A 24,388-nucleotide genomic window follows, 5' to 3' on the forward strand; every position below is an offset into this window, starting at 1 on the left:
TCTCGAAAGCAAGCCCATGCTGCCGTCCAAACGCCTTGTTGACGCACGGGGAAGCGCTACTGCCGGGGAAACAAATTGGCAGGTTCAAGGCAGGTATCTGTTGTGATATATTAGTTCAAATGATTCAAATGGCTCTGAGCACTATGGGACTTAACTTCTGAGGTCATCAGTCCCATAGACTTAGAGCTCCTTAAACCTAACTAACCTAAGGACATCACACACGTCCATGCCTGAGGCAGGATTCGAACCTGCGACCGTAGCGGTCGCGCGGTTCCAGACTGTAGCGCCTAGAACCGCTCGGCCACCCCTGCCGGCGATATATTAGTCAAACAGTTTCTGAGAAGAGACGCCAGTATCGCTTAACTCATGAGATAGGGTTAAAAACGTGGACGTAACTGATTACTGCCCAGTAACAATCAGAAATATACATGTAAGTTATGGGGAGAGACGGATAATATACAGTATTTACGAGCCCCAATGAGAATGAGTGACCAAGAGAGAAGTTATCGGATTAAAAAGGGTGTAAGGCAGGGATGCAGTCTGTTCAATCAGTATATCGAAGAATTTATCAAGGAAATGAAAAGTACAGGAATAGGGTTAAAAGTCAGGATGAAACTATGTTAATGATAAGGTTCGCTGATTGCATTTTTATGCTTTGTGTAAGTGAGGAACAATCACAGGACCTTTCATTGACCTGAAGAGTCCTAATGAAAACAAAATATGGACTGAGAGAGAAAAGCAAAGAAGACGAAGGTAATGGGGAGTATGAGAAACGAGATTAGCGATAAAATTGGGGGCAGCGTAGTAGAAGTAAAGGAGCTGTGTTACCTTGCAGTAAGGAGGATATGAGAAGCAGCCTAGCACAGACAAGAGGAGATTCCTTGCTAACAAAGGTATACTAATACCAAAAATAGCACTTCATTTGAAGCCGGCCCGGAGTGGGCGAGCGGTTCTAGGCGCTACAGTCTGGAACCGCGCGACCGCTAAGGTCGCAGGTTCGAATCCTGCCTCGGGCATGGGTGTGTGTGATGTCCTTAGGTTAGTTAGGCTTAAGTAGTTCTAAGTTCTATGGGACTGATGACCTCAGATGTTAAGTCCCATAGTGCTCAGAACCAGTTGAACTTAATTTGAAGCCGTAAATTTCTGAAAATGTACATCATAAGTACAGCAGTGTATGGACGTGAGTCATCAAAAAAATAGGAAAGAGCCGAAGCTTTTAAGATTTTGTACTGAAGAATTACAAAAATTAAATGGCCTAATAATAAATGATAAGTTTCCCTGTACAATCGGGGAGGAAATGTTGTAAACACTGATTAGAAGCAGGACAGGATGATAGGACAAGAGTGAAGACGTCATGGAATAACTTCCATAGTACTAGGAGGAGCAGTAAGGGGCGAAAACGGCTGGAGAAGCCACAGATTTAAGACGCTGGATTCAGTGCTACTCTGGGGAAGTTGGCACAGTCATAAAAATTAAGGAACCCACATCCAGTCACAAAATGGAAAAGCAAGGAATCCATCATATTGCACTGAGATAAATCCCACAATTTGCCTACTGGGTTCCAAATACGCAACTCGAACAACTCTTACTCAACCTCCAACTGGCTCTTTGCCACGTCCACTGTAATCTCAGCAAAGACAACGTCTCATAACAAGACGTCAAAGATGTTAAAGTCACAAAAGTCAGAACAAAATCAAACGCTCCAGTTTCATAGGAAGCAACACTGTTTATTCTTATTGAAATAAACCTCGTCTCATCGCCGGCAAGAGTGGCCGAGCGGTTCTAGGCGCTACAGTCTGGATCCGCGCGACCGCTACGGTCGCAGGTTCGAATCCTGCCTCGGCCATGGACGTGTGTGATGTCCTTAGGTTAGTTAGGTTTAAGTAGTTCTAAGTTCTAGGGGACTGATGACCTCAGAAGTTAAGTCCCATAGTGCTCAGAGCCAAACCTCGCCTGATCATCTTCTTCAATAATCACCCTCTCCAGCTATTACCCATCCATCTGATACAAAACTGTCACCAAATAATAGCGATAGCTCATGAGGAACTATTGTACTGTTGACTTTGAGAGGTACAACAGCCGATCAGTAATTACTACCGCAAAGCTGCCTATGTATCATCATGAATCTTCAGGACTAATAGTAGCTTCGCGTGCACCCTGACGACTATTACTGTTCAAAATGCATATACAGTGCAAATCGAAACTCCGCCGACAAACTTCATCGATGGTATTTGCTGTGTGTCATTTTGAAAAACAAACTTATTCCTTCCGCTTGCTTACGAGATTCCGATCGATGCTCACTCGGGCCTGGTTGCTAGGATTATAGCAGCCGCGGAAGTAGACGCCAAACTCCTAGAATTTTTGAGCGTATAAGAACGTCGACGGTGCGTCGCTGTACACCCTGCCGTGATCATGGTGGACTTCTAAGGGAACAGTTTTGCATTTGTTACATGCTATACCACACACTGACAGAACCTAGTTATCACACTGTAATAAAAGTGTATGTGTGTTGTCTGAGGGTCGTTGCATCACTCTGTGTTTTGTGTACGTTTTGATTATTGCATATTACAGGCTTCTTCACTGTTGTGAAAGTATTTTCGCAGGAAAAAGTGCGATTGTGGTAACAAACCGAATAAATCATAATTATTTGGGAATGCAGGCTATTTCGGCGAATTTCGATGATGAAGTCTCGGCTTTTCAGCTGAGTCAAGGCGTCGTTCTGTGGTAAAGTTTCGACAAATTTCCTACTCGTTATCTTCAGGCTATGTTTCGGATTCATGCCCATTTCGTATCTTTACAGCCGCTGGATCGCAGGCTCCTCTGCCTCGTCCGCAACGGCTGGGACAATCGCGCGCTTCCCGAACGGGAGGTGGGCTGGAGGGGAAAGGTATGGGGGGGGGGGGGGGGAGGGAGGGTGAACTCCCAGCATGTTGGAGTGTCCTGGCGTTGCGTCCTGGAACGGCCTGTTTATTCCATCCGCTGCCTTCGCCCCTTTCACATCCCATGAATATGACGAGTAGGAAACTTGTCGAAACGTTGTCGCTGAATGGGCCTTGACTGACAAACCAAGAAGACTTCAGCATCAAATCATAATTACATTATTACTCCATAACAACTCGCGGGAGAACGTGGGTTCCTAACATCGAAATACTCACAAGATATCTCTGAGCAACCTCTGGAACTTTGTCGGTAGATTTCTTGTTCACCCTGTACATAAAGAATCCTGGCCTATCCTAATAATGTTAAATTTGCTAATTTCACGAGCCATTTTCTCAATAACTACTCCATGCAACTTAAAGAAACTTTTGCAGCTTAATCATACATTCTTCGCATACCTTGTCATCAAGTTAGTTTGACGTTTCTATTCTAGGACTTAATACAGAATTTTTGCTGTTGTATTTTTTATTACATTAAAATTCACATTTTAATAGAAACAACAAGTAAAATGAGGTAGCGCTGATAGTCTTTATCATCTTCTACGCTATCTGAATGCATCCTCTTAAGATCTTTCCTCGTTGAAAGCTTTTTGAGGATGTAGTTCAGCCTAGTCGACTGGTTCCTTTGTTCATTTATCCCATTCTTGCGTGGGTATTCCAACCAGTCTTCACTCCCAGCTCCTCTAAGAGCTTCCGTCTACCAGTATTACCGTACTTTAATGTGATAACAACATCATACACACCAAGCTTCAATGTATGGTAGCCTACAAATACATTTTAGGTACTCTTGTGCACACGACATTGTTCAATGCCTCAGTCAAATCTTGTGTTTTTCCTGTCCGACATTTCTTAAATAGATCTAGATTTGCGAAATCTCCAAAAGCTGGCTTTATAGCCAACATAACAGGCAGAATTCTTGTGGATGAACTTATATGAAGTTCCCCCAGATGATTCAGCTGTTTTATAGACAACTGTTTGGAAAAAATGTAACACCAGCACCGACAGCCGTTATCAGAATGAAATTTATTCCACCGATTACGGACACAACACTACACAAATGATTATCATTGCAGACCTGCGACTGAGGAAATTCAGTAGGAGTAGCGCCACTACATTGCTGCAGTCAGAGCTGCTATATGTCGTGGCATGGAATCAAAGAGCGACTGGATAGACATCTGGGGAATACTCTGCCACGCGGTTTGTACTCGCGTCTACAAATCAACTGTGGCTGCAGGAGGACCTGAATGAACAAGTTGCGGTCAACCATATCCCAGACATGTTCGATGGGCGTCACGTCAGGCGAACAGGCAGGCCATGAGAGCAGTGGCATCAAGCATTCTTTGAAGAAGGCTTGCACATTCATCGATACATGCGGCCGGTGTTTGCCCAGCTGAAATATGGCATACGGAACGGCCATCTGAAGGGGCAGTGCCTCGAGCTGTAAAACTTCCCTGATGTAGCGGAAGCTGTTTAGATCGCCCTCAAGGTGTAGAAGGGGATAATACGTGTTGTAGGCAATGGCGCCCCAAACCGTCACACTTGGCGGCTATACTGCTCAACAATACAGTCTACGCGATTGCGTTCAGCAGGGCGGAGTCGAACGCGTATGCGGCCATCACTGTGGGACAAGCTGATGCGCGCATTACATTTTGCCACTCAGCACGCCAGTGTCGGCGTTCACATGCTCATTGCAGTTTGCGGCATTGGTGGATTCTGGTTAACGGAAGCCGACGCAACGGCATGCAGCCACCAGTCCAGTCCTCAAAAGACGGCATCGAACCGTCGAAGCTGACATGTCCACACCTGTTGCACTGCTCCATCGCGCCTACAGTGCGGACAAAGTCCTGTCCGTTACGGCCAAGCGGACAATGGCGGTAATCTCGCGGTGTGGTCGCACTCTGTGGCGCCCGCAGGGGGGGGGGGGGGGGCAGTGGGGGCAATTGCCCCTAGTGAGAATTCAATACCTGAACTTTGTGGCTCAGTTATGTACGATTTAAAATACCTGTAAAATTACCACTAAAATAACCGGAAAATATCGATAAAATTACGTAAAAATGATATAAAACATATGTAAACAGAATTAAAGGATGAACTAGAGCAATGAAAAACTTTAAAGGAGAATCGAACTAAAATTAAAAAATGATGATAAATTTAAAAATTGTGTGATTTTCTTTAAGAAATATCGTTCGTTGAAGATGTGCAAAATTGTTATATATCCGTCTTACAGCTATTGCCTACGAAGTATCTTCATTTTTATTTCTACACCCACACGTGGTGGATATTAACAACAACAAGTGAGGCCACAATGGGAATAATCAGATGAACCAGCAGTTTATTGTTAACTTTTACAAATGCATTCTTGAGCAATATTTAAGCGTTTTTCCTGAAGGCACGTTCATTGTTCGTTCTTTACATAATAAAAGAATCAGTTGTGTCATAAAGGGACGTTAAACACAAACGTAAAAAAATGATATCTTCCTTGAAAAATAATCTACGATACAGTATCTATATGACGAAAAATACAAAATTAAAGATAAATATCTATAGCCGGAATATTCGAGGTTTTAGTAAATGTAAACAATGCATATCTGATAAGGAAAGACCGTTTACATGTTAAAAACTCTGGGCATTACTAATAAGCTATAAGAAAATAAAGCGAATCTGCCGATCGACAAACTACTACATGTGTACGTGGTCCCATTAAGAATGGTACCCATGGTGAGAGTTCCATCTCGAAAATGCTCACTTACAGGGTACTAAAATGCCACCCTCTCTGTTCCCACCTCACTATATACAAACCTTTTCATAAACCTCAACTGGCAACACAATACAGTTGCACAACAAAACACACTCGGCAAAATTTTATTCTTTCAAATTTCAAATAATGGTTAACAATTGTCAGACGCTAATTTAAATTAGCGTATTGTATTATGTTCCTTTTCGTTGCTGAAGAAGTGTTCGAGGGTACTGGGTGGCCACTAATATCGCTACTTGTCTGTAGAAGTAGGCAATATTCGTCATTGGAACTACTGTCAACGAACGTGATCTAGCAGGGTGTGGCGTGAGCTACCTTCATTTCCGGAATGTTCTAGATGAGTCTTGCTGTGTTCTAATAGGAACATATCGCATAAATATTTCCACATCCATCGCAAGAAACAATTATTAGTGGTAAGAAAACAATGTATTGGCAGAATACGGTTCAGAAACATAAAATCTGGGGAATATATATATATATATATATATATATATATATATATATATATATATATATATATATATAGGGTGTTACAAAAAGGTACGGCCAAACTTTCAGGAAACATTCCTCACACACAAATAAAGAAAAGATGTTATGTGGACATGTGTCCGGAAACGCTTAATTTCCATGTTAGAGCTCATTTTAGTTTCGTCCACCTACGCTCAATGGAACACGTTATCATGATTTCATACGGGATACTCTACCTCTTCTGCTTGAACATGCGCCTTTACAAGTACGAAACAACATGTGGTTCATGCGCGATGGAGCTCCTGCACATTTCAGTCGAAGTGTTCGTACGCTTCTAAACAACAGATTCGGTGACCGATGGATTGGTAGAGGCGGACCAATTCCATGGCCTCCACGCTCTCCTGATCTCAACCCTCTTGACTTTCATTTATGGGGGCATTTGAAAGCTCTTGTCTACGCAACCCCGGTACCAAATGTAGAGACTCTTCGTGTTCGTATTGTGGACGGCTGTGATACAATACGCCATTCTCCAGGGCTGCATCAGCGCATCAGGGATTCCATGCGACGGAGGGTGGGTGTATGTATCCTCGCTAACGGAGGACATTTTGAACATTTCCTGTAACAAAGTGTTTGAAGTCACGCTGGTACGTTCTGTTGCTGTGTGTTTTCATTCCATGATTAATGTCATTTGAAGCGAAGTAATAAAATGAGCTCTAACATGGAAAGCAAGCGTTTCCGGACACATGTCCACATAACATATTTTCTTTCTTTGTGTGTGAGGAATGTTTCCCGAAAGTTTGGCCGTACCTTTTTGTAACACCCTATATATATATATGGTGAAAATGTTTTGCCCCTACTGACAAGGGAACCTCCCCATCGCACCCCCCTCAGATTCAGTTATAAGTTGGCACAGTGGATAGGTTTGAAAAACTAAATACAGATCAATCGAGAAAACAGGTAGAAGTTGTGTGGAACTATGAAAAAATAAGCAAAATATACAAACTGAGTAATCCATGTGCAAGATAGGCAACATCAAGAATAATGTGAGCTCAGGAGCGCCGTGGTCCTGTGGTTAGCGTGAGCAGCTGCGAAATGAAAGGTCATTGGTTCAAGTCTTCCCTGGGGTGAAAAGTTTACTTTCTATAATTTCGAAAAGTTATGATCTGTCCGTTCGTTCATTGACGTATCTGTTCACTGTAATAAGTTTAGTGTCTCAAAGCCGTGCGATTAATAGACGAAAGGACGTGCCTCTGCAATGGGAACCGAAAACATTGGATCGCAAGGTCATAGGTCAACCGATTCCTCCACAGGAAAACACGTCTGATACATTCTATACGACACTGGTGACGGCATGTGGGTCACATGATAGGAATCTGTTGTCGACCCACCTAACTTGTACACTTGGCGAATGGGTAAAAAGATTCTTCTACCTTGCCCGATTTACGTTTTCTTGTGGATGTCATAATCACTCAAAAAAAGTGATGAAAACATAAGCGTTTGTCACATAAACTGAAAATAAAACGGTAAACTTTTCACCCGACGGTAGGCTTGAACCAAGGACCTCTCGTTCCGTAGCTGCTCACGCTAACCACAGGACCACGGTACTCATGGGCTTACTCTATCCTTGTTGTTGCATATCATGCGCATGGACTACTCAGTTTATATATTTTGCTTGTTTTTTCATAGTTCCATACTTACTTCTTCATGTTTTCTCGATTGATCTGTGTTCAGTTTTTCAAGGCCTATCCACTGTGCCAACTTATAAGTAAATCTGAGGGGGGTCCGATGGGGAGGTTCCCTTGTGAGACAAAAACCTGCGGGCGTCCCTGGTCGCACTGTCATCCAGAACCGTCTCTGCGCCGTGTATGGCCTTCCTCTCTCCATTTTTCCCTATAGGCCTGGTGAAGCAGTATGCCCGGTACGAGCTGAAATGTCACGGAACGACAAATCCGCCTCCCGGGGCCCAATTATTCTGCCCGTTCAAACGCAGCCACATTCCGAACTTCCAACCTGTGTTGTCGGTGAGGCAAGAGTGGCACGTTGCGTTTCCACTGCGTACGACGGCTCCGTACCAACTAAGCGTTGCATAACACTAACCTGTCCGACCAGACAGAAGAGGGCGCGCTGCTGGGCCTATGTGCACACCACCTCTGTCAGTGAAACCACTGTTCAACACGTCCTCTTATCCCTGTGTTTTGGAGACCATTTCTTCTGAGTGTTTCACTTTTTACATACAGTAGTATACTTATACCTCTCGTCTAGACGAAGAGTGTGCACCGATTTGTCTTTCTTTTATGTAGAAACGTTGCCCACACAGCCTTTATCGTGCCATCTAAGTTATTTTCCGAGCTTGTTATGACTTCCGAGAGTTGACTGATGGAAATGTCTAGTAGACGACTCCTAATAGTCTTGTCATCAAACAGTGATGTCAACAACCCCTGCTCCTACATTATATCAAGGATATCGCATGCACAACGTAAACAAGAATCACAACTGTTATGCCAGTCCTACCAACATATGCAAAAAGGTTTCCACTAGAATTTAAATCATACTACCGAATTCTAGACCCTGTGATTCGTGATATATTTTTAACTGACCAATAGTTTATGCAATCTTAAAAATTTCCGATCAACAACTTACATTAAATTTACTTCTAGTCAGCCAAATTTAAGAAATTGTACGACAAATTCCAAACATTATTCCTGCTTCAAACCAAAGATTAAAATTTTTCAACAAACCATTAATAGTCCCCTTCAAGAAACGTAATTCATCCAGGAAATAGGTGTCTTGCGAAACATTCGTTTCACAGAAGCTAGAGTCTGAGGCCCTTACCAAACTGGTGTAATGCAGAGGTGGTTTTGAAAATTACAACATTAGAAGGCATAGTAAACAACGAAATTTACCTTATAGAACGTATACAGTATAGTAGGTAGACTAGATGATTATATTTATAGGTGACTGCAGTGAGCATACAGGCCCGAAACTTGTTGTACCGCGCTCCCACCGTACAGACGTTTATATTCATAAAAAATGAAATAAAAAATAAAAAGTGATCCAAGTATGACGAGCCCTGATAATGGCACACGACTCCCTGAGCACTATGCGACTTAACTTCTGAGGTCATCAGTCGCCTAGAACTTAGAACTACTTAAACCTAACTAACCTAAGGGCATCACACACATCCATGCCCGAGGCAGGATGCGAACCTGCGACGGGAGCGGTCGTTCGGTTCCAGACTGTAGCGCCTAGAACCGCACGGCCACTCCGGCCGGCTATCAAGAACAACCTATACGATGTGGACTTGCTGGAACAATAGTCTATAACTGCGTAAGTAAAGGGAAGTCTCAAGGCACCAGAGATCTAAATTCAATGTAGACATAAAAAAAATTCGAATGTAGACAGCTAAAATGAGCTACTCGACACAGAATATACAAGCAGAAACTATTCAAATCATCCGCTGCAGTGGATTTGAAACCACGATGATATTCTCGTTCCTTTCGGCACAAAGGATAGTTTTCTTTTTAATTCTTTAGTTCGTCCGGCATGTGCCAATTAGTTTCCTTTCCTTGAGCGTCCCACCAAAAGATAACCTATGATTATTTTACTGAATATGTGACGCAAGTTTATGACAACAATAATAGGTCGATATATCCCAGGTACGTTTCGTTGGTCCTGTGAATTCAAACGCCGTGCGCTAGCAGCAGATGGCCTGAGTATGTTTCCGGCAACAACTACTTCGGCCTTCCTACGTTTCTTACAAAATCTTCAGTATGACTGTAAAATTAATTTGTGACCTGAACTGTCTGGAGAGATTAGTTCTATTTTCAACGACTCGTTATACTATTCCTATAGAGTTCACGTTAATGATAATTTAGTATATTTTGTAATTGTGAAGTGCAGTCATCACGTTGCGAAAAAGAAGCTAACTTCGATATTTTTTCAAAGAGCCAGGCATTAGAATGAAGTGTCACTTGTGTCGAGAGACAGACTCAATTTGAGGCGTCTCCACAACAAATATCAAGTAAATAATAGGCAGACCCACAATCATCTAGAAAAAAGAAAGAATAAAGAAAACCTGAAAACTATTCCAATGAAATTTTACGGAAAAATGTCCCAACAAATAGAAAAGTGTTTGAATAAATCTAAGGTTAGATGTGGTTTTCAAGTTAACAACACTCTGAAACTCCGTGTAAAACATAGTTTGAGTAAAGACTCTGATAAATTTGACGGTTCTGGGGTTTACAAAATCATTTGTAGTAGTTGTGACAAATTTTACATCGGTCAAACTGGCCACTCTTTTAAAATTTAGATTCAGGGATCATTTGCAAGCACATAACAAAACTGCATTAGGAATGCATTTAGCAGAACCCGGCCACACTGTAGGTAATATCGAGAGTTGTATGCGTATTTTACACACAGCAGAGAAGGGTCGCGCTCTCGACTTATTGGAGATTTACAAAGCCAAAAAGCATGAGCCCACTAGAGTACTCAAGGGACAAAGCGATGTTGTGCCCAACCCCGTACTTTGCTTTATTTGATAACATACTACGATAACCAAATAATGCCTCGCATATTTATATCTAGCGTTACTTGATGAGTTATGTTAAGAACAGTAGGCATTTGCCTTACATCCGTACATTAGTCGCTGTAATCCTGTAACTGATTATCTCCTACCTATTCATGGAATGTATAGCCAGACTATATAATTTTATTTATTGACAGCTTATATGTTGTTTAAACGTTTTCTGTGGGAGACATGTCACGACGTATGTAAAGGCCTCTAGTGGTTAAGTCCTTACGATCGTCGCGCGCCTACATAACATCCTAGCGGCCGACCCAACAGAGAGCGCTGACCATTGATCTGTCTCTTTTTCAGCTGTCATATAGACATTTTATCTTTCATAAGCAATTTATAGGTTGCCACAGGCAATGTATTACGTATATTAATTGTTGACCGTAAATTCACCATAAAAAAAGGATCGGACCTATTCTCTTCATATATTTCCTTTTAATAATTTTATGTGGGTAACTGCATTCATCTTTTAATGTATCACAATTGGTTTCTATGATAGTCATCAATTTCAATAAGTCTGCTACATGCATTTTACCTAATGTGTTTTAATCAGATTATGTTTTTTGCGTAAATGATGACTCCATCTAAGTAAGCCCACAATAGCGACATCTAGGGAGGATGTAGGCAAACAGATTTCTGGTTGCTACTGTACTTCAGTAGCCAGTTGCAATAATCACAATGTGGACGACGTGGCCTATTCTACACCTTATTTTACATCCATGTGACGATGCTGTGCTGATTATATTTATATGTTTTGACCTTAGGACTTGGTGTAAAAAAGGTACATTATACCTTATTTTATCTGTACATTTCCCTGGTTGTATGACAGTATATCGTGATACATATTGCTGTTTTATGCTGAAAGACACACTGCTCACTAGATGTACATATTTATATGTTTTAGATCTGTGGGTGGTCATTACGGACTGAAACCGGTCATCGTCTAAAGAATTGATATTGTGATCAGAGACTCGAATAAAAAGCATTTGAAACATCAAAACATACTCGTACGTAATGACATTCAGTAACGAAAGTAACGAGTAACGAATACTTTTTAACGGATAGGTGTCTCGACATTACCAAATACGTAAGTTACAAAATTTAGTCGTTACTTTTTTATCACTAGTAATAACGTAACGTCCACAATAGCGACAATACTAGAAACGCACATGAAGATACACAGGAGGGGAGTTATAAAACACGCGTTGCACTCTAGTTTTGCGAGATGCATTTCCTTCGTCACGGCATTACGGCTAACGGGGTGATAACAGCAGGAACTGCAATTAACTTTTTCAAAAGACGAAAAAGGTTGAAGTTCATTCAGACAGGAAAATAACAGGCGCGGCATTAGATGGACCATAGTACGCTGGTTGTCGGGGCATTCTCGATGGCGTACCGTAGGAACTTGTTACGAAAAAAAAAAGACACGGCGTGCCGGGAGAGGTTACGTTTGATGCAGTAACCAGCGGCGGTGACGAGTCGCTGTCAGTCCAGCGGTCGCTAACCGTGGGCGGCCATTGCGTAACGCAAGCGGGCGAGGAACGTGATAGCCTGAAGTCTATCTGAGATGCACCCAGCTCCTGCGTCAGGCTCCGATGCACTATACAAGAGGAGGAAATGGTCACCCATTTAGCGTTTTGACTAGGGTCGGTTTAAAATAGCGTGAGGCCCATAGTCAGTAACTATGAGGGCGTGGTGAAAAGAAATACCTCAGAATTTTTTCTATGAAAACTCTTGAAGCTTTTTAAATTAAACTTCATTAACATTATACCTATTCATGTCTTCATTTTTAATTCCCAAAATAGTCATTCTGGCGAACAACGCATTCCTCCTACCGAGGTTCAAATGGTTCAAATGGCTCTGAGCACTATGGGACTCAACTGCTGAGGTCATTAGTCCCCTAGAACTTAGAACTAGTTAAACCTAACTAACCTAAGGACATCACAAATATCCATGCCCGAGGCAGGATTCGAACCTGCGACCGTAGCGGTCTTGCGGTTCCAGACTGCAGCGCCTTTAACCGCACGGCCACTTCGGCCGGCCTCCTACCGAGAGACCAGATTATTGATGCCATCACTGTAGAACGTTCTGACGGAGCCACGGCCAGCTCTACTTACACCGCCTCGTCACTGTCAAAGTGAAGTCCTCGAAGGTGTTCTTCAAGCTCTGAAAAGACATGTAAATCGGATGGGGGCAAGTCGGAACTGAGGTGCAGGAACTCTTCGAGGTGGTGCTTTCAGTTTCCTGCGGGTCTCTCAAGTACAGACATAGCTACGTTTTGCACTGTCACGTTACACAATTCGGAGTGTAGAGGCAGAGGATTGCAATTTGCGTCGGCGAAGCGGGACAGTCGACCGAGTAATAAGTATGACATGTAATACCTCAACCGAAAATTCGGACGCATTATTTTTTTAGCTCGCCCTCGCACTTTTTTAAATGCGTTATTTTACTTTCTTGTGCTATGTGAATATAACGTCCAATAACATTTTATTTCATTAATTTAAGCACCAATAGATGATGTGGTCCTTTGACCATAGATACATATAAATGCCGTCTCAGGAGGAGTAGCCAATATCTAGGAGTATTTCAACAAAGATAAAAAGTCAGGCGTGAGTTGCACAAGAAAACCTTTCATTGGTTCACTTTACCGGTTTCAACAGTTTAAACGGTCATCCTCAGAAGGCGCTACAGTCTGGAGCCACGCGACCGCTACGGTCGCAGGTTCGAATCCTGCCTCGGCCATGGATGTGTGTGATGTCCTTAGGTGAGTTAGGTTTAAGTAGTTCTAAGTTCTAGGGGACTGATGACCTCAGAAGTTAAGTCCCATAGTGCTCAGAGCCATTTGAACCATCCTCAGAAGGCTCAAATCATTGGTAAGACAGTAAGAATCGAGCGGTAGTGTCTTCTTATTTTTACGCTGACAACGGCCTTGCCGCAGTGGTAATACCGCTTCCCATCAGATCACCGAAGTTAAGCGCTGTCGGGCTGGTCTAGCACTTGGATCGGTGACCATCCGGTCTGCCGAGTGCTGTTGGCAAGCGGGGTGCCCTTGTGAGGAAAACTGAGGAGCTACTTCATTGAGAAGTAGTGGCTCCGGTCTCGTAAACTGACATAAGGCGGGGAGAGTGGTGTGTTGACGACATGCCCCTCCACATCCGCATCCAGTGATGCCTGTGGGCTGAGGATGACACGGCGGCCGGCCTGTTCGGGTGGAATTTTAGTTTTCTATTTCGACGTTGGCTTACCAGTGATTTGAGCCTATTTCTCTTCTGAAGAAGATAATTAAAACTGTTGAAAGCAGTAAAGTGAACCAAACAAAGATTCTCCTCTGCAGCTGACGACTGACTTGTTATCTTTGTTGAAATATTCTGCAGCTGTTCAGTAACAGCCATGACCAAAATCATAACTCAGGAATATGATGGGAACGATCATTGGAAGCAAAAAAGTCCAGTAAACATGAGCTCTTAACAGGTATATAGTATCTTCGAACAAATCTCTTCTACTGGAAGCTCTTTGCTTTTCATATTTTGAGAGGAGCATTTAGAGTATGGACCAAAGCAACAAAAAATGTCCAGTAAACAAGGGTTTTCTGCATATGTCGTCCAATAGTTTGATACTATGATTAGGTAAAGACATTAACGTGTCATCATCAATAACAACTAAATTCAAACTCGAAGTGCTGAGTGAAAGGGGGAAACTCCGCAGATCGAATAAAAATAAAAACCGGAAGAAATTTAAACCGCTAAACTACTGTCAATTGCATTTAAGCCTGACTAGGGTTTAAGGCCGGTAACGTGAAATGTACAATATGCTAATCTTCCAGGTCTGTAAAGCCCTTAAAGACGGCAGCTTAAACAGGGTAGATTTGTGCTTGATATCTGTTCCACAGTTTAAAGGCGCAGCAAGTAACTCGGTTGGAGAGAGAGTAACCGCGAACTTATAGACTGATTTATCTCAATGTGAACTCATTTACAGAGACGTCGGTAAGCTTGTAAATCCAGATGATCGAATTGGGAGTTTAAACTCAAAAACTCTCAAACAGGAGCAAGGGGACTAGCACGTTTGTTCCCGAGGCTGACCTTCATCCCAAGAACACCGCTTGCTTGGAAAAAAGTACAACATAGTCAATTATTTACGACTGAAACAAGTGAACCCCGAATGGAGACATGGCACACGACACAGGCAGAAGGCTTTTTGGCAGCAGTTTAAAGTTCAGGGTCGGCGCGGCAATGGAGCAACACAAAGAATTTTTACGAAAGGCTTATATATATATATATATATATATATATATATATATATATATATATATATATATATATGGCATGAGTACATATTTCTTTAGCATATATTTTACTTCATTGTGACGCATTTCAACATGTTTCGGTCGATCTAAGGTCAGACGTAGTTGTACGTTCGACGTATACTTTTTGCCCTTCGTTGAATTGTACTCGACACTGTAGTTCCTATGCACCAATAAGATCAATGAGGTGGCGACAAAAACACAAGAGGAAATAGCTTTCAATTAAAATTATGGAAGTTCATAAGAAAACCACACTCCTCAGCAGAGTTAGACATTCAGGTTGGTTGGTTGGTTTGGGGAAGGAGACCAGACAGCGTGGTCATCGGTCTCATCGGATTAGGGAAGGAAGTCGGCCGTGCCCTTTCAGAGGAACCATCCCGGCATTTGCCTGGAGTGATTGAGGGAAATCACGGAAAACCTAAATCAGGATGGCCGGACGCGGGATTGAACCGTCGTCCTCCCGAATGCGAGTCCAGTGTCTAACCACTGCGCCACCTCGCTCGGTAGTTAGCCATTCAGTCTGAAAACATTATCCGTGGTATGTTTCCTCTCAGGAGTCCTAGTAGGCTAAGCAAGAATACCGGAGTTCCTTTGTGGAGATTCGAAAGCGGTCTAGAGGTACTATCAGATCAAAGATGTGGGCCTTAAGCTTCCTTAGCGGGCGCAGTCACCACTCACTGACTTAAGTCCGTGTCAGGAAACTGATAAAAGAAAGCTGCATAGTTAATTAAAAACGTATTTCCCGACAGAATGCAAGAGACAGTGTAACAGCGTTCCTATTCTAGAGTGTCTCCAAAACGGATACAGGACTTGTTAAAATGCAGCTGACAAACCACTGGTGGTGTGATGAGAAATCTACCGTTTTAGGCCTTCGAATTTATGAAGGGAGGGCGGGCATTGCACAACGTAGTGAATCACTTAATACGGCCGTTCTGGATTTGGTACTGCAAGCGTTATAATTCTAATTATAATAACAGATCTGTCACATACCTACCTAAGTAAACGAAACTACAGTTTGGCGGTAAAATGTTTCCCTTTGTCCGTTAAACTACAAAAATAGTATTTGTTCTTTATCCCATGACACCTAATTACTCAGTGACGACCATTTTTGATCTTGCTCTCATCAATCAACATCAGTGGACTGTCACTACTCTAGAAATGTCTTCGAAACTTCATTATTTCAACACATCCCGCGCGCTACAGGTAACAATCTTTTACTTTGCTTCTCATCAAAGCGGTCAACGGCATCACGAAACATCGCGTGCAGTTTAGCTCACAGTCCCAAATACAGCATCGCAATCGTCAGCTGTCACACAACTCACCGCTCCTGTCAGTCGTAAATCGGACGTGAATGAATTTGCTATCCCAGTACCTTTCTTGATAATACAGCAGGATAGTTGTGACGAAATGAAGAATAATGTAAACTACCTATTATAAAAGCACGTCCTTACGCCAGTCGCAATTCTACCCAACTTTCTGATTCTACTGATAATGACGGAAACATGTTTGTGTTGAGAGTTGAAGCTGCCTCTCGCAGAGCAATGGCGCCGCAAATTGTAAGTAAGAAATGCTTTGATACAACGATTTATTCATCGTAACAGATTCATCTTCAGATGGATACATTAATTGCTACATTAAACAAAATGTTACTTACTGTCGTCCCTCGCCCATGGTTTCATAATAGCTAACATTCATGGAATTCTACAGTATGATTCAAAAATATTCAACCGATTTCGCAGTAATATATCTTATCCGTGAATGAAGACAGAAATTTGGGGTGAATTTTGACTCATGCATCGAAACTACAAGAGCTTACCAGGGCGCCAGTTCGTTACCCAAAGTGAGTCGGGTCGAGATGCCCACAACAAAAAGAGTTTTGCCTTTCCCGTTTCAACAGATGCAATTCAGTTACAGCTGTAAGACATGATTTTCGCTGAGATTGTCGCAGAACTCCTACAAGAGGAAGGCGCGAACGGATTTCGCACTGCAACGCTTTAGAATGTCTTCATCTACGTGCCTCTCCTTACAACTTTAGATGAACTGTGGCGGCGCATGGCAACAGCAATGGATGCAATAACTCCACACATCCTCGTAAAAGTATGGGGCGAATTTGGCAATGTTTGCTGTGCGTCAGGTAGGGGGCTCATTATATACTCTAAGATAAAAAAAAAAAAGACGCACCGCTAAGGAATTATCGGAATGGGGTGGAAATCGGTACATATAGTGTACATATACAAACAAACGATTATAATTTCAGAAAAAAACTGGATGATTTATTTGAGCAAGAAACGCGTAGGTCCACCTCTGACCCCTATGCAAGCAGTTTTATGGTTTGGCTTCATTGATAGAGCTTCCAGAATGAGATTTTCACTCTGCAGCGGAGTGTACGCTGATATGAAACTTCCTGGCAGATTAAAACCGTGTGCCGGACCGAGACTCGAACTTCAGGACCTTTGCCCTTCGCGGGCAAGTGCTCTACCATCTGAGCTACCCAAGCACGACTCACGCCCCGTCCTCACAGCTTTACTTCGGCCAGAAGAGCTTCTGCGAAGTTTGGAAAGTAGGAGACGAGGTACTAGCGGAAGTAAAGCTGTGAGGACGGGGCGTGAGTCGTGCTTGGGTAGCTCAGATGGTAGAGCATCTGCCCGCGAAAGGCAAAGGTCCAGAGTTCGAGTCTCGGTGCGGCACACAGTTTTAATCTGCCAGGAAGTTTCATTGATAGAGTTGTTAGATGTCCTTCTGAGGATATCGTGCCAAATTCTGTCCAACTGCCGCGTTCGATCGTCAAAATCACGAGGTGGTTGGAGGGCTCTATCCATGGTGCTCCAAACGTTCTTAATCGAGGAGACATCCTGCGGCCTTGCTGGCCAAGGTATGGTTTGGAAAGCTCGAAGACAGGTAGTAGAAACACTTGCCACGTAAGGGGGGACATTATCTTGCTGAAATGTGGGCCCAGGATGGCTTGCCATGAAGGGCAACAAACTGGGGCGTAGAATATCGTCGAAGTACCGCTGTGCTGTAACGGTGCCGCGGATGATAACCGAAGGGCTCCTGCTGTGAAAACAAATGGCACCAAAGACCATCACTCCTGGTTGTCGCGCTGTAGGGCGGCGACAATGAAGTTGGTACCCAATTGTTCTCCGGGGCGTCTCCAGACACGTCTTCGGCTAGAATCTCACTGGACGGAGTAGAATTGTCTTCAGTGACGAGTTCCAACTGAGCTCCGATGACCAGTGAAGACCTGTCTGGAGACGCCCCAGACAGCGTGTTGGGATCCAACCTGACTATCTTCCGCCATATGGCCCGACAACCATGAGTGACGGTCTGGAGTGCCATTTCTTTTCATAGTAGGACCCCTCTGGTTGTTATCCACGGCATCCTTACAGCGATAAGCTGACGATGTTAGCCATGGTTTGTCGCCCTTAATGGAAATCCATCCGGGGCTTATATTTCAGCAAGGTAGTGCCCGCCCGCACACGGTGCGAGTTTCTGCTGCTTGTCTTCGTGATTACCTGTTACCTTGGTTAGCACGGTCGCCGGATCACTCCCCAATTGAGAACCTTTGGAGCACTATGGGCAGGGCCTTCCAACAATGTCTGGATTTTGACATGAAGGCACTGAACGTCTTGTCTCATAGTCGTACAAATGTATCAACAATTAAGGCAATTCCTTTTGAAATAATAAACTGTTTACTTACTTTTTTTCTCTGTTTCGTTTTCATTGGACTGCCCCTTATATTCAACCTCCTAAAACTGACTGGTTCATTGGTGAGATACAACTTAATAGTCCTATGAATAAGTTAAAGTTCACACAAAGTTCTTCATTCATGGAGAAGATACAGTCTTGTGAAATCGGATGAACCTTTTGAAACAGCCTGCACATTCGCCACGGAAAAATGAATTGAGTGCACATTGGACAGGAGCATTTAGAATGCCAGATAAGATTACAATGTCGTCATCATCGAGCTTCCAATCGGTATGTCGTTCAATGCGAACCTTGATCTATATACTTAATACATCTACGGTACAGTCCGCAACAGTGATACATTCGTGTCATAACAATTTTCCTAATTTCCCGCTGCAGACTGGAAATGAAAAAATGGCTATGCAAAATATTAATCCACGGATAAGAGACTCATCTACGATAAAGCTGCGCCCTATCAGTTAAAAGACTGCAGAACACTTAGTACTTCCCCAAATGCAACCGAGGACTTTTCATCTGGTTTAAGCTGCTCACCAACCGTACTGCATATGTCATTGAAAGATGTGTAGACTATTAAATATTGTTGACATTGCCTTTTCACGGTGGAGGGGGGGGGGGGGGGGTAGCCACGCGGTTTGAGGCACCTTGCCATGGCTCGCGCGGCTCACATGTGTGTGTGTGTGTGTGTGTGTGTTGTTCTTAGCGTAAGTTAGATTAAGAAATGCGTAAGCTTAGGGAATGATGACCTCAGCAGTTTGGTCCCATAGGAACTTACCACCAAATGCTTTTTCCGTTAGACAGATAAATAAAAGTTCCACTACTGTCAACAGATAGTCCTCCTCAGATAGGACTTCTCATCCCTTGGTTGTTTTCTTCTCTGCTAAACCAAATTTTAGCACAATGAGCTTGCGACAAAATTAGGGGTGCAAGTTCGCCATGAGATTACTCGGAAATTTTACGGTCAAGCTGTATTTGTTATTCCCTTGAGGAAAGATATCTATATCCCTATTTTGCAAATTACAGTGATGCGCACAGCAGAGGACACTTCATCGCTTATTAGGGTTGCTTCCCATTTCTGTCACGTCTGGAACGCGGGAAAAATGACGGCTCAAACGCCCTTGTTCGGAATGTAATTACTCTTAATTTGTTCTAGCTGGCTATACGGAAGCGATATGTAGGAGGGTTGTGCAATACTAGATTCCTCAGTTAATATTGCTACATTAAACGTTGTAAATGGTTTTCGCGCCTGCCAGTCCAGATTATTCAGCATTTCCGCGAGGCAAACAAACTTGTGACCACAGGACCTGATCTTGTTGCTCTACATTCAGTGTCTCCTGTTACTCTTATCTGTTATGGTTCTCACACATTTGAGCAATATTCTAGGACGAATCAAACAATTTCTTTTTAACAACCTCCTTTCTAGGCCAACTTCATTTTCACAGTTAATCTACCAGTGAGAAGAAATCACCTCCGTTACCTACAATTGCGCCTGTTGATAATATCCATTCACCCAGTCGCAACAAATGACGAGTTGGAATCGCATGAAGCTGCTATGGCATTTAAATCATATGATGAGATCAGTTCGCAATGCGCCCTTCATCATATGAATGTTTGAAATTTAATTTTTTTTTCAGCAACTATCAACAGCATCGATATACATCTACATCTACATCTACATCTATACTCCGCGAGCCACCTTACGGTGTGTGGCGGAGGGTACTTATTGTACCACTATCTGATCCCCCCTTCCCTGTTCCATTCACGAATTGTGCGTGGGAAGAACGACTGCTTGTAAGTCTCCGTATTTGCTCTAATTTCTCGGATCTTTTCGTTATGATCATTACGCGAGATATATGTGGGCGGTAGTAATATGTTGCCCATCTCTTCCCGGAATGTGCTCTCTCGTAATTTCGATAATAAACCTCTCCGTATTGCGTAACGCCTTTCTTGAAGTGTCCGCCACTGGAGCTTGTTCAGCATCTCCGTAACGCTCTCGCGCTGACTAAATGTCCCCATGACGAATCGCGCTGCTTTTCGCTGGATCATGTCTATCTCTTCTATTAATCCAACCTGGTAAGGGTCCCATACTGATGAGCAATACTCAAGAATCGGACGAACAAGCGTTTTGTAAGCTACTTCTTTCGTCGATGAGTCACATTTTCTTAGAATTCTTCCTATGAATCTCAACCTGGCGCCTGCTTTTCCCACTATTTGTTTTATGTGATCATTCCACTTCAGATCGCTCCGGATAGTAACTCCTAAGTATTTTACGGTCGTTACCGCTTCCAATGATTTACCAGCTATGGCATAATCGTACTGGAATGGATTTCTGCCCCTATGTATGCGCATTATATTACATTTATCTACGTTTAGGGAAAGCTGCCAGCTGTCGCACCATGCATTAATCCTCTGCAGGTCCTCCTGGAGTACGTACGAGTCTTCTGATGTTGCTACTTTCTTGTAGACAACCGTGTCATCTGCAAATAGCCTCACGGAGCTACCGATGTTGTCAACTAAGTCATTTATGTATATTGTAAACAATAAAGGTCCTATCACGCTTCCCTGCGGTACTCCCGAAATTACCTCTACATCTGCAGATTTTGAACCGTTAAGAATGACATGTTGTGTTCTTTCTTCTAGGAAATCCTGAATCCAATCACAAACCTGGTCCGATATTCCGTAAGCTCGTATTTTTTTCACTAAACGTAAGTGCGGAACCGTATCAAATGCCTTCCTGAAGTCCAGGAATACGGCATCAATCTGCTCGCCAGTGTCTACGGCACTGTGAATTTCTTGGGCAAATAGGGCGAGCTGAGTTTCACATGATATACTTGGGGAAATGCATGATACACACTGTGCTATCTCTCAATACATTTATTCACTACCGGTTTCCATCATCGACCATCTTCACAGTGGAAGAATACATGCTGTGACATCATCACGTGGCGTACATGCTATTTAACCAGGAACGTATATGCCATTGCCGATATGAAAACGTAAGGAAATTGGTATTAAACGCCATAATACAGGCTCAACGAAGCCGAAAACATCTTGAAAACACGAAAACAAATAAGACCAGTTAGAGCATAGCACCATTGTTGAGGCACAGTCATCAAGCCAACAATTGCCTGTACTTTCCTGGTTAAACAGCAGGTATGCCATGTGAACATGACACAAAGGGTCTTTTTCCACTGTGAAGATGGTCCATGAACGAAACCGGAAATGAGTAAACGTATTGTAAGACAGCACAGTGTGTATCACGCAGTTTGAAATTCAATTTCTAACTAAAAGATGGCTCCTAAATGTATTCTGAAACGAAGCACAGCCATGTCTGTCAGTGGTAGCTGATCTTAGTAAACAAACAACAAGCCGGTGAGAGTAATTCGTGGTGATGATGAGGAGGGGGGTTTACAGAAGCTTGATGATATTATTTTCAGCAGCGATAAGGAAGTGATTTGTATATCAGTGGTTCAGATTCTGAAGACCTGCAAGCAGTAGTTTACAGTGTCTTTCGACATCATTAAGGAGTGGATGGCATATGTAGACCTGTAAGACCAGATGACAGATCCCTTTCCAAACGTGCGACGCACGATGAAGGGGTGTAGAAAGATGATATGTGTATTTTCAACTGCTTGTTTGTGTATCATAAGTTAAGTGGAAAGAAAAAAACCTGCTATGATAACCTAGGTGACGATATTTTCGTTAGTATATCACTTCCGCTATTTTTCTTGTAGATGAGCGTGACCTGCGATTTCTTCCAACCACTGGGTGCAGTTTTCTGGTAGGGGAGATCTACAGTATATTATGGCTAAGAATGAGGGTAGCCCAGCTGTAAATTTTGTGTAGAATCTGATAGTGATTCCTGCAGGTCCCAGTCCATAATTTCATTTGTATCTCAATCTCACAATTACTACCACTCAAATTTGAAGTGATGCAAGAATTAAACTGAGGCGATACTCCTACATCATCCTTTGAAAGGGAACACTTGAAAACGGAATATTCTTTCTACCCTCAATTTCCGTTTCTGTGTCATCATTGGATCAGGACCCTAACTCTGCTGCCACTAGCACTTTTGATAAATTACCAGAATTTATAAGCGTTTTGTGGGGTAGCCTTTCGAGAAGATATTGCTACTGTCACAGAAAGTTTCGTTTATTGTCCCACTGACAGCCAACACGCCTTATTTGGGGTCCCTCTATGGACTTGCATTTTGTTTTGTACCTACTGTGCAGCAGCCGCTGTTTCTTTAGAGTTTCTTTACAGACACCACCAGCGTCCCTCACATTATGAACTTATCTACTAGGTACGTACACATCTAGTGCTTGATCAACTATCCTAAACTGAGCTATAATACCTCTGGAGGCACCTGTCCAGTGCTCAATGTTTCAAATTCCTCAGTGAAATATGAAACTACTGGCTTTTTATGTAGTTCACTTAACATGTACAATTACTATTTGTTGCAGTTGCCCTTTGTTCTTCGATAATATTTTTTGCTACATCTGCATCAGAGACAAATCTACCACTCTCAATGCGGACATAGTAAAAGAGGTAAGGTCTGTTTGTTGTCATTAAGATCAACAAATTTCCGTCATGAGTGGACTTCGCGAAATTTTTACTTTTCTGTGAACAGCTAAAAATGCAAATTCTTATTCCTGAAATTTCGTTTCTTCTACACACTAGTCCTATGATATTTGTTCCGCCAGTAAAGATCTGCTATTCCCCTACAATGTCTTGAATCCTGTCATTTCTCACGTATTGAATTCTGTCATTTATCATGAGGAGTCGTATACCAACGAGAAGCATTTATGGAGGCACATCGACATACACAATAATCGCCAACAATACTTTCAATTTTCTGAACAACCACTGCGCAGTAAAATGTTCACCAAGATCACAGGCGGAAAGCATTTCATAGATGAAACAATTTACCATATTTGAGAGAAATATTACACGTCTGTGACAACAACCACTGCGCACTAAAATGTTCATAAAGACCACAGGCTCACAGGCGGAAAGCATTTCGTAGATGAAACAATTTACCATATTTGAGAGAAATATTACATGTCTGTGACAAATAAACACCTAAGGGAGATGGTAATTACTAGAATTAAAAGCCCACGCTCGTTCTGTAAACCTTTTCCCACTGAAAGCTTCATACTATTGCCCCACCCTTTCGAGTGCGATATTATATACACAATAATAAAAATATCTGCTGAGTAACAGCGGTATTACTATTGTGACAAAAGGTAGGCGTGATGGTATCTTTCTTGGGATGACTCTAGTGTTGCAACAATGACAAATGATGCTGCGTTACCTGGCCTAGCTCCCCACCTAGCCCCTCCCTCGCGCTGTAGCGGACGCAAACATTAAACGGTGGGCGACTGGAGGTGATGACTAATCTCCACGGAGCGCCATTACTGAAATAAATTTTGAACACGAAGAAGTGACAGCCAACTGATAGGTGTCAACAGGACACCGTAAAAGGTACTTCGTACTTATTATCACTTCCGGTATCCACTTACTGATCTGACAACTACTATTCGGTCGCTTTAACACTGAATGAATCCATTTCAACGACCGTTTCTAGTGATACACTACCAAAAAAAAAATGTTGGTGGGTAAACAACTACAATATTACGCACATCCTTTCAAAC

At 42.7% G+C, this 24,388-nt stretch overlaps 1 protein-coding gene across 7 annotated transcripts in view; it reads right to left on the reverse strand.

Moving 5' to 3' along the window:
• The window catches only part of LOC126458418 (cryptochrome-1-like), a 187,777-nt gene that overhangs the window by 162,665 nt on the left and 724 nt on the right, over positions 1–24,388 (reverse strand). The gene's annotated exons all lie outside the window — the stretch shown is intronic.

Source organism: Schistocerca serialis, chromosome 2 (genome assembly GCF_023864345.2).
Source record: "Schistocerca serialis cubense isolate TAMUIC-IGC-003099 chromosome 2, iqSchSeri2.2, whole genome shotgun sequence".
In the NCBI taxonomy this organism is placed as follows: domain Eukaryota; kingdom Metazoa; phylum Arthropoda; class Insecta; order Orthoptera; family Acrididae; genus Schistocerca; species Schistocerca serialis.